Source organism: Hordeum vulgare, chromosome 7H (assembly GCF_904849725.1).
Source record: "Hordeum vulgare subsp. vulgare chromosome 7H, MorexV3_pseudomolecules_assembly, whole genome shotgun sequence".
In the NCBI taxonomy this organism is placed as follows: Eukaryota; Viridiplantae; Streptophyta; class Magnoliopsida; order Poales; family Poaceae; genus Hordeum; species Hordeum vulgare.
This window is the reverse complement of record NC_058524.1, coordinates 19,201,059-19,213,379: the sequence shown is the minus strand read 5'-3', so window position 1 is coordinate 19,213,379 and position 12,321 is coordinate 19,201,059. Positions and strand designations below refer to the sequence as shown.

The window sequence follows — 12,321 nt, the reverse complement described above, 5'->3', positions numbered from 1 at the left end:
CGCATATGGTCTCTGGTTAGCACGGAATGACACAAGGGAGGGGAAGCAGATTGCTCCTCCACATGAAATAATGACCACTGTAGCTCAACATATGGAGGAATGGCACGAGGTCCATGCAAAGCTGACGCGGGAACCAAAGATGAGAATGCAACAGAAATGGAAGCCACCAGATGAAGGTTGGGTTAAGGTGAACTCCGATGGTGCGGTGTCCAGGCGGGGAGAGGGAGGGTGTGGGGGTGGTGCTGTGCTTCGTGATCACCACGGCGCGTTCCTGGCGGCTAGCTGCCATCACCGACCCGATTTCGGCTGAGATTCATGCATGCAGGAGGGCCCTTCAAGTCGCGACGGAGATTAATGCTACTAGGGTGCATATTGAGCTGGATGCGAAGGAGGTGGTGGATATGTTGAATAATCCAGCAAAAAATCTGTCTGTGTTGGGGCCGTGGATCCAGGAGATAAAAAACATCAATGGGTGTGTTTGATGATGCTAAGATATCATGGGTTTGTCGTTCGACGGAATGTAGCCGCTGATAAGTTAGCTAAGGTCGGGATAGGGGATAAACTTAATAAGGTTTGGTTGGGGGTCCTCCCGGATTTTGTTCTTTCTGTAATCTCGGATGAAATTCCGAGTTTCCTAGACTAAATAAAGCGGCATTATTCCCCTAAAAAAAGATACGCAACAGGACATTACGTGTTCTTGAACTCACGCTATGAAAGTAGATAGAGATGGGGAAAAGGGTGCTACTTGGAGTAGTGTTTGTAGTTGCATTTGCGAGATGGAAAGCTTGGTCAGAAGCCATGACATTTATAGTACCCAACTTGTAGTAGCACTTAGTCTATTACTACAACAAGCAAGAATCTATGAATTAATGATCCCAGTACTTTTATTGCCGATGGATTTAATTTATAACACCCTTTGATCACTATTAATCACATGCAAAATAGCACGCTGTGGCATTGTACAAAATCATCTCATATCTGGTTGGCAGGTACTACGCACGACAGTTTTTTCAGAGTCTTTGCGTCCGGATAGATGAGCGCAGGGCGGTGGTGTGTTTGGGCGTCGTGGTGGCGTCGCCGGATATATGGACTGACAATGATGATGCGTATCTCTTTTTTAAAGATGGGTCAATGGTCCAATGATGATGGCGACTTTTAAACGTGTGCATGTGGTGTGCACTTTAGGTCCGCGGCACCAGTTTTGGTGTCGATGCGTTATGTGGATGGATTGACGACGACACCGGTTTTAGATATGGAGAGTGAGAGTACTTCACATTATGAAGTTTGTAGGTGTGAATGATGGCTTCGGATAAATTAATGTATGTTCTTGTCGACATTTGTGAAATAATTAATAAAAAAGGATGTATGCATCGATTGATGTAGAGGCGAGGTTTAGCCCTCCTCTTTCAAAAAAAATAGTTGGGGCAGCCCTAGCTAACTCTCTCTCGATCGCTCACGGGCGGAGGTAGAAGAAGGAGCGGAGACTGAATATTTCGACACACAAACACCCCGGCCGTCGAACGACCTCTCTTTATTTCAGCACAAACTGTGGCTTCGCACCATGTACACACCGCGCACATACGCTCCTCCTAGGGGCTACACCTTTTTTCTTGCTGGACTCCCCTGATCCTAAAAAACTCTATCACAACCAGTTTTATAGACAACCTGGTACGCAGCACCCACGCACCGAGCTTCACGCGCACGAACGCCCTAACGATCCGGTCTACCTCGATCGTGAGCCTCCTGCTCATCCGCAAGACCTGGACGCCAACGCCCTTCTGCTGCACCCGCTGCATCCCTTCTCCATCGCTACACACGATCGCAGACTCTGCTACAAGCCAGCCCAACACAACCTCACCTCGAACGTGGCCACACGAGCGCTCGGGCTCGACCTAAACAATGACCAGAACACAAGTACGAACTTGTGCAGCTACAGGCAGTACACATGCGCATGCTCACTGATGTACATGTACATACGCTAGACATAGCATGGTTTATTCCTAACATTTTATATAGCGTGCTTTTTTTCCCCAAAGGATGACCATTCCCATTATCATTGCTGAATACTCCCTTCGTTTTTAAATATAAATCTTTTTAGAGATTTCATTAGATGACTACATACGGAGTAAAATGAGTGAACCTATGTTCTAAAATATGTCTATATACATTCGTATATAGTTTCTTAGTAAAACCTCAAAAAAGACTTATATTTAAGAACGAAGGGAGTATAATCGTATAAGCAAATCAGGAGTAAAATGAATGAACCTACGTTCTAAAATATGTCTATATACATCCGTATATAGTTTCTTAGTGAAACCTCTAAAAAGACTTATATTTAAGAACGGAGGGAGTATAATCGTATAAGCAAATCAGGTCAGACCTGTGCTTTCACCCGAATCTCGAGACCAGGTGCTCGAGAAGCACCGCCATCGACGCCAGTCATGTGTTGTTATCACCGATTTTCCACAAAACCAAGAGCTACGTGTGATGTGTGAGTTTGTGACACTCATGGGACTGAGAGGGATCTATCAGGGCATGGGCGCATGGCAAGGCAGCATCCCATCCGACCATCATGGGACACATGCTCGACCGCCATATGCTAAATCAGGTCGGACACCGACAACCACAAGCGTAAGAGGGATCAATCTCCAGCCCAACTCTAACTAGATAGGCACCGTTCAAATCGGCCACTCACAGCCAACAACACAATCCAAAATTATGTGCCACCGCCATTAAAAGCAAGTACAATAGAGCTGAGTCAGCTGACTATAAAAAATAAACTAATATATTTTTGTTTAGTTAGAGGAAAGAGAAGAGGAGAGAGAAGATAAGCGGGCTCTTAACTAAGAGCCAGCTCTAGTACGTGCTTCTAGACATTTTGTGAGTATGAAAGATGAACCATATAATAAAAAAATAGTACACTTTTGTAATGAACTATTGTACATATTAGCTATAAGATGGGTTATAGATGACATGACAATAGCTTATAACCAACAGCTGGCTATACTATTGTACTTGGTCTAAGGGCATCATAGGGAGTCCTTACCATCAAATCTGAACGTGGTTTGGGGGAGGGAGGAGAGTAACGGGGGAGCAACCCCGCCACCACCGTCCATCCCTGGAAGCCCCCTCCGATGATGGCGAGGATTCCAATGGTTCAAGTTTTTTTTTTGGCGGTTCGGGGTACCTTCGGAGTCACCCCAGCAGTGACGCAGGAGGCACGGGCAAGCAATTGCTAAAAGTATCCTGCTTTTATATATTTTGTCAAAAAATGTATGCTCTAAACAAGCCGCGCTGAGTTTAGATGGTGGGCATGCTACGAATTCGAACCGTCGAATTGTGCGTTCTTGCCGACATGGTCTAGCCACGTCTTCATCTACCCGACATCATATATATTGTAGGCGGTGACAACTCTAGGCTTCAGTTCGTCAGATCACATCTGCTTTGCATCCTAGAGCAGATCCACCGTCAGCGCCCTGACCAAAGGAAGCTCACTCCTTGTCGTGGATATGAACAAATTTGTTTATTCTTAGGGAAAAAGGAGAACCACAAATGTCAGAACATTTGTCTTTTCTACCGAGGTGGATAAAATAGTGAGTAAAGAGTACGACTATGCTTGAAGGTACATTGTTACAGGTGTGACATGTCTTGGACCGACGAGCTTGTTGTGTATGGTGCGTTTTCATAGCGAATCGCAACCGGTGCCCTACATCGATTGTCTGACGGCCCCAAACCGGCTTATCAAGGCAAGTATAATAAGGCACAGTTAGTATGCTATAATAATTAAAATATTATATTTTTGTTGAGTTGGATGAGAGAGAAGAGGAGAGAAAAGGAAAGCGAGCTCTTCGTGAAGAGCTGGCTCTATCACGTGCTCCTAGATACATTGTGAGAACGAAAGATGAATCATATATGATAAAAATAATACTATTTCATAGTTAATTATTATACAAACTAGCTATAAAATAAAATATAAGATGCCTTATAACCAACAGTTGGTTATACTATTAATCATGTCTACCGTTGACATTGACGGTGGACCCTCTACATGATTCCAAGGAAATACAGTGTTACTACAAGATGTATCCGATGAGTAGCTGTTTTTTCTCATGGCACATGTTGGGAGACATATTTGTGGACTTATCCACGACTGAGGCCTCCCATTGACTGCTTCGCTCCCGATGTATCTTATTCCCATGTGTTTGTATGTCTCTTCATTTGTTCTCATCTTAGCATTTGATTGTGTGTTTCTTTTTATATTTCCATTCTAACATATCAAACAGGGACGAGGACCTGACGCCTCATCCCGCCCGCCCGCCCGCCCCGCCTTCACGCGACTTGACGCCGGCCACCGCAGACCTACCTGACGCGGCCTGCCCTCGCCACCTGCCGCTCCTCATGAGACCTGAGGCGGCCAGCTTCAGCGCCCGCCGCGGCGCCGCCCCCGACGCGATCCGACGCAGGCGCCTTCAAACCAATCTGGAGACACGCACCGCGTCGTCATCGGACCCCCTCTCCGCCTCCCCTGCCGCTTCGCCGCTGCCGGAGGGGACGACTGCGAAGCCGCGCGCGCCCCGGGGATGGCGGCGGCGGGGCCCCTCGCGTCGGCCCTCGGGCTCTGACGGCGGCGCCCCGCGTCGGCGGTTGCGGGATCCGGTGTGATCTCGCCAATCGGCGACGGCGGAGGGCGGATCCCGGGCTCCATGGCCGGATCTGACGAGGCACTCGGCTGTGGTGGTAGGGAGAGGCAGCCGGGCGCGCCTGCGCTGGTCGGCTGGGCACGAGCAGTGTCCAGGGCGCGCGGTGCAGTGGCCTTGGCTGGGGGTCGTGATGGTGCGTGGCGGCCATGCTCAGCGGTCGGTGGCGGTGGTTATCCAGCGCAGCTCCGGGAGAAATCCTTGCTCCGGTATTTATCAGAGCCGCGACGGCGACGCCCACGGGGGTCGCTATCTTTCTTGGAAGCGTCGTTGTGGAGGTGTGTTGTTCCCCTTCGTCGGCCGCTGCCCGCACCGCCACCTTCGCCCCCCAGGTCCTGATCTGTGGGCCTCTCTCCTGCGGATTCTTGGCGGTGCCGGGGCCCTTCCTGCCGGTGAAGCCGGTGGAGGAGATTCGGATTGGGGGAAACCCCTTGGTTGGCCCAGGCCGGCCTCGCCGACGACGACGCTCAAGGGCGCCGTTATTCTTTTTGGAGACGTCGGTATACATCTGCTCCTCTGCTCCCCTTCCTTGCCTTTCGGGTGAAAACCCTAATTCCGGTGGGCGGCGGCGGCGTCCTCGACGTCGTGACCTTCCTGAAGGTGTCGTCTTGAGGGCTGAGTGGTGGTGGGCACTGTGTGGGTCCTGATTGGTTGCTGGTGGTGGGCATTGCTTCGGGGGAAACCCTAGGATCTGGTCTTCCAGATAGGACGATGGCGGTACTGCGGTGCCGTTTCTCTCTTGGGAGCATCGTTTGTGGAGCAGCGCTGGCAGACTGAGGCAGGAGGTGGAGCGGCTTCGTCTTGCACGGAATTTCGGTGGAGCTGACAAGTCATGCCCGGCCGACAGGTGCTACGCTGAGTCATGCCTGGTTGGCAGTTGCTACGCACAACAGATCTCCCGGAGTCTTCGCATCTGGACGGATGAGCGCAGGGCGGTGGCGCCGTTGGGCGCCGTGGTGGCGTCGACGGATGATTGGCCTGGCAAGGATGATGCGGATCTCTTTCCTAAAGATGGGTCAGTAGTTCGAGGATGATGGCGGCTGGTAAAACGTGTGCGTGAGGTATGCGTTTTAGGTGTGTTGCACAGGCTGTTGTTCCCGATACGTTATGTGGATGGATTGGAAACAACACCGGTCTTAGATATGTGGAGTGAGAACACTCCACATTATCGAGTTTGTAGGTGTGAGTGGTGGCTTTGGATGGATTGATGTATATTTTTGTTAGACCTTTGTGGAATAATTAATAAGATGGTTGCATGCATCGATTGATGCAGAGGCTGGGGTTTAACCTCCTTCTTTAAAAAAAGAAAAAAAGAAAAAAAAACATATCAAACAGGAAAAAGTAGATATCAAGATGAAGATGAATTACATGACTTTGCTGTCTCCTGATGTATATATTGAGTTTGCTTCTCTTGCGGGGAGTTTATATAGATAAGGTACTGTTCATACTAGCGAAATTTGGTGTACTATTATTTATTTGCTTACTGTTTCTATTGCGTGGCAACATTTATTCGCTGAATGCCTCCGCAAGTCTTACGCATACATTTCCATCTACCCTCAGCTTGAATATATCAACTTTACTATTCGCTGTCTTTTCTGTGATCTGCAGATGGCATATACTCCCTCTGTCACGGTTTAGAAATCACAGTTAAACTTGCATGTGTTTTCAAAATATATAAGTTTTAAAGCACGAAAGCAATTACTCTTATTAATTAGTACTAATACTACTCATGCATGCGCCCTCCCAATTTACTGCTCACGCATTAGTACTACTTTCTCTGTCACGGTTTAGAAGGCACAGTTAAACTTGCGTGCATTTTTACTCCTCCCTCTGTCACGGTTTAGAAGTCACAGTTAAACTTGCGTGTGTTTTCAAAATATACAAGGTTTAAAGCGCGAAAGCAATTACTCTTATTAATTAGTACTAGTACTACTCATGCATGCGCGCTCCCAATTTACTGCTCACGCATTAGTACTACTTCCTCTGTCACGGTTTAGAAGGCACAGTTAAACTTGCGTGCGTTTTTAAAATAGACAAGGTTTAAGGCGCGAAAGCAATTACTCTTATTAATTAGTACTGGTGCTACTCATGCATGCGCCCTTCCAATTTGCTGCTCACGCATTAGTATTAGTATTTTCTCAGTTGATTAGGCGCATTACATCTACACGTGCTATATCTCATAACTAATCGGTGACTATCTTGGTCCCAGATATTTTCAAGCGTGCCTTCTAACCATGACGGAGGGAGTAGTATTTTCTCAGTTGATTAGACGCATTACATCTACACCTGCTACATCTCACAACTAATCGATGACTATCTTAGTCCCATATATTTTCAACCGTACCTTCTAAACCGTGACGGAGGGAGTATTTAGTTAGACTCATTCATGTCAACGTCCAGAAGTTTTACATAATAGATGTGACATCGGGGATATCTTTACGATCCAAGAAAAACGCTTCGGCCCGCGTCGTCCTGCCCAGGGCGACACGGGCACGTCTCCAACCAAGAGCCGCCAGCGCGTTGCCCACTCCCTCCTGTAGCACCGCTGCCGAAGGACGCCGCCGGGCGAAGCCCCCGCGGACAACGGAAACGGTGGGGCGTTTTCTCGCGGCGGCGTTGTGTCTCTTTGAACGGCGGGGCTCGGTGTCGGTCAGCAAGGATTTGTAGGAGTGGCGAGGCGCGGAGGTGCATGAAGGACAGTGGCGGTCCGGTGCGGCGGAGCACGCTAGATGGTGGCGGGGCCGCATGGCGGAGCACTCAATCCGATCAGGGCTTGGGCGGGCATACGCTCGTGCTGCAGATGTTGGCTTGTCGTGGCCGCAACAAAGTTTTGGATTTCGTTTTGTAAAATATATCGGCCCCTAATGAAATTGGCGAAATTCATTTTTCGGGCTTTTTTCGGAAAATTCCGGACAAAAAGGGCCATAAAAATTTTGAAATCTTGAACGAAAACTTAGCGAATTTTGAATGAGAAATGACCAAAATTATGCCAAAATTTTGAAATCCTTCAACAACGATAATAAAACAGAGCAAGGCTGAGTAACAATAATACATGCGTGGATCAGAAATTGATAAACTACAAGGAATCAGAGTTTCACGCTGGGCTTTATCCGCTTCAGTTCTGGCCGCTCGGACGATAGCACTCGTGCACCAGCCACCTATGCGCCGCGCCATGAAAGAGAGGCAGCACGATGGGATCCAAAACGAGGTGGCGAAGCGAGCAGATCGAGCGCGAGGACGGCGGCAGCACCAACAGATCGAGCACGAAGACGGCGGCGCCAGCAGATCGAGCACGAGGACGGTGCCGCCAGTTCTGTGAAGAGATGGGGAATCTGACATTTTATACCACCAGGAGACCAACGCACATTGGACCAGAAGGTGTGTCGGGCCTAAATTTCAAATATGGCCGAAACTTTTGGTCCAGCAAACAAGTATACCTGGCCTGAACGAGATGGATGGATTTCATTCGAAATTCGATTTTCTCGGACGAAATCCAAAACTTGGGGAGGGACGCTATTTGACTATCGATGCTGATAGAGACACGCCATTGTTGATGAGCGTTTAGGCATCGGCCAACCATTCGTCCGGTAGAGATGGACGCAGGAGCCGCAATACGCGGTCCTTGAATTCTTTTTACTCTAAGATGGTCTTCTGTGTGATTACCAAAATCTCTAGCACACGGATATAAAGGAGGAAGTGACCTCCACGACAACAGTCGGGATTATTCCTCGGATATAAAGGAGGAAGTGACCTCCACGACAACAGTCGGGATTATTCCTCGGATATTTTGACCGTCGGTGTTGGTCGCTTCCTCTCCTCTCTCGTGCACTATATCAAGGTATATATCATGAGAAGAGGAAGAGGAAGCGATCACAACGATAACAGTCAGGATTCTTTCTCTGATATTTCGACCGTCGGTGTTGGTCACTTCCTCTTCCTCTCTGGTGCATTGTACCAAGGTATATATCGTGAAAAGAAAAAAAGAAATGATCCCCACGACAACAGTCGGGATTCCTCCATCAAGAACATACTAGAAGTCACACAAGGAGCTTCAATTGAGTGAAAGTCAACCCTAATAAGCCTAAGTCAGTTAACATTGCATTTATGGAGTAATGGCATAAAATGGCCTATGTTTTATCATAATTTCATCTAATTCTTGTTCTACCAAATCACGGGCATTCTATATTTCCTACTTTGTAGCACCCAAAAGTTAGGCATGACCACTGCTAAAATAGGACATATCGAGCGCCTGAAATTTGCTAGAATGGAATTGAATCAACATTCCGGTAAAACATAGGCACTAGGAGGTGTTTCTGCAAATTCACATTTGCATTTCAAAAAGAAAACTAGCTTTAGATTTGCATTTCAAAGAAATACTCGCTTCACATTTCCATTCAAAAAAAATTATTTGCACATTTTTACAGCTACTCATCTACTACTACTACATCTACGGTAATGGAGGAACATTTTTACTACTACTACATATACTGTACTACTACATCTACTACAAATTCACATTTTTACCTATATATACTATTTGAACATCATCTCCATCTTGAACTAGAACATGAAGAAATTATAAAACTTGGGAAGGAGGAGGGGGCAATGGCTGGAGGAGGATAAGGGAGAAGGGGCGGCGACTGGAGGAGGGAGGAGGGGGAGGATGGAGGGGGAGGAGGGCGAGGATCAAGGAGAGAGGAGGGCAAGGCGAGGGGTGAGGAGGCTTACGGCAATGGAGGAGAGAGGACGGCGGTGCGTCAACGACGACGACGATACGGGAGCCACGGGCGATGAGCTAGAGAGACGGTGGATGGGAGAGTGAGCAACGCGCGGGCGGGCAAGAGGATAAGGGTAGAACAGCAGTAGTGCAGGTCCGCGAACCGCGCTACTGCTATATAGTTAGCAGTCGTGCGTCAGTCTAAGGTGGGCTGCTACTCTGCGTAGCCTGGTGGGTACAATGTGTGCCCGTTCAAAGTTTGTGTGTGTGGGTGTCCTATGTGCATGGCCGTTGAATTTGCAAAAGCCGGGTAGCTAAGGAGAAAGCAACTAGCTAGCTAACTTACGTCGATATATACAAACATTAGCCAAACAGCTCAAAGTATTCTCAATACTCTAAAATATTGTGATATCTGAAAACTGGGGTATCTTATATCTACATGCTAAAATACTGTAGTTTTTGAATACTTTGATTTTTTAATACTTTACTATCAAACATAGCCAAAACTTCGAAAACTTTGGATGCCTGCCATTTAGGATGATCATATAGGCTTCTACGGTTCAACTTAAGCTTACATACCCAAATGATCATACCTTGGCAGCAGAAAATGAATTTGACAAGTTTTGCATTTTCTCAAATTTTTGCCAATTAATTGCTCGAACAAAAATATAAATAATATTTTTAGTTTAATCCAAATTATTCAATATCAATGGCAAAGCTAGGCATATGTGGAGATGCCATTAAAATGATGAAATCTGGTTATGAATCTTGGTTTGGTTACGCCAAAGAGGAAGGTTTGAACTCTAATCCTAGAGATTTCATTTTAGATTCTCTAGCTAGTTTGTGAAGTGGCTACCATTTTCAATTTCTTTATTATCTTGTATAATTTAACTTAAGCTTACGAACCGAAAACATGATATATTGCTAGTAGAAAGAGAATTCTGGCAAGTTTTGCATTTACTTTATATTTTCCCTATTAATTACGTAGGAAAATGATAAAATAATATTTTTAAATAAAAATATATTTTTTAATACACATTATTCAATATAAATTATAAACCAAGGCATATGTGCAAGATGAGGTCAAAAGGACGAAATATGTTACAAATCAATTTTGTGACTGCCATTTAGGATGATCATATATATAAGCTTGTACGATTGAACTTGAGCTTATATACCGAAAACATTATACCCTGAAAAATAAATTCATCGAGGTGCAATTCAAATAAGCAATCTGCTCAAACAAATACCATAGGCTCCCCTATGCTAATCGTGCTAGCCACCATGGCCACGCCAGATGGAGATAGAGCCATGGAATTTTTATGTTGTTTGACGCCAAACACTTCATGAGAGACATTGTCCCCGACAAAACACACACACACGCGCGCGGACATGCCTAACCTTGAAGAAGTTTAAATTAACACCAAAGTAGATGTAGATCCGAGATAGCCGTCACCTTCAGGCACTAGATCAGCCGCTCGAGGCCAAGCAGGCTGACGACAAATATAGTGTAGAAACTGGTTTCAGGCACTAGATCAGCCGCTCGAGGCCACTGCATCAATGTAATGCACACAGCCATGTACTTATTACCGACAATAACAAGTCACTAGTAAGTTTGTTGCCTTTCATCATGGTAGCCAAAATTATAATTTGGCTGCTTCTGGTAATCCATAATGAGTTTACGCACTTGTCTTAGTCCTGATGATCAACTGAAAGAATAATCTTGACACTAGACGTTTCAACATGTGATCAATCAAACTGCTATCGGCGGCAGGCAATTCATCTGTTTCTTGACTTCTGTTGGGTGAAGACCAACAAATGATGATTTATATCATCCATTTTTGTCCTTTTACCTATCTTGTCGGGCTATGACGTGAAGGGGTGTTCGTTGCCTTTATATTTTTGTCCATTTCTTCCGCTTGAACAAAGAGTTAATTTCATGGCTTCATTTAAGACACTTCATCCCCTTGTTATACCAGATGTTCACTTATTAATTCTACAAACACGCCTAAGAAACTTCTCAACTTTATTGACGGATAGGGCTGGACCATGATCTGTTCCAATCTTTTTACATGAGACGAGATGGACACATAAAAATGAATTTGCTAGTTTTGTCATTCATCATCTGCCACTCAAGTGGCTTTATTATTTCTTGGGCTTAATACAAGCAGCAGCACCTTGGAGTGGGGCCGGGATCACAGTAGGCTTGTTCGGGGTTGTAGCCAAAAGTTTTGCAGATGTTTTTACACGTTTGCGTGTTTTCCGGCGTAACCGGGTTCTGGCAAACACCCTCCGGCTGGCACCAGCTGGGTGGGTCTGCACAGCAGCATGAAAAGAGATGAACGGTTAGTTTCCTTCCATGGGAAAGAAAGAACAGATCTATAAAGAAGAAGAAGAACAAGAAGAACAACGAAGCATAGATTTCTTTTTTTCTGTTTTCGGCTTTGGCTAGCTGGGTTGTCCTTCGCTCCTACCATATCAACGTAAAAAAGCAAAGTTTTTGCCTTGCATTGTTTCAAGAAACAAATTGTAGTGGAGAAACGTGTGTGTTCTTACCTTCTGCATTACAGTGCAGAAAGATGGTAGACATGACCAGAATAGCTACGACCAAGAACAAATTGTGTGTGTTGTTCCTTGGACGTGCCATGGTGAATGGGATCTTGCAATTACTCTTCTTCCGGGCAGATAGTGTTTTCTTTCTAGTCCATGGATGCAAGTATTCGGCATGACGGTGATCATATATATACAGGGGTCATCACAGGAATAGGGGGGACTTAATTAATTCCCATTTATCCTCTCGTCATCATTGATTGCAATTTTTATTAATAGCTTACCAAGCTGACTGCTTGGTTCTCCTCTGGTTATCATAGCATTAATGCGCTCGTAATTACCGGATAATCAATTTAT

At 45.9% G+C, this 12,321-nt stretch overlaps 1 long non-coding RNA gene across 1 annotated transcript; it reads right to left on the bottom strand.

Annotated features, from left to right (window-relative positions):
- Nucleotides 1-11,423: 11,423 nt before the first annotated feature.
- Nucleotides 11,424-12,114, bottom strand: LOC123412045. The gene is made up of 2 exons (XR_006613387.1): nt 11,971-12,114; nt 11,424-11,730 (listed from the first exon to the last, which is right to left on the bottom strand). It is a non-coding gene; the product is annotated as an uncharacterized LOC123412045 (long non-coding RNA).
- Nucleotides 12,115-12,321: the final 207 nt, after the last annotated feature.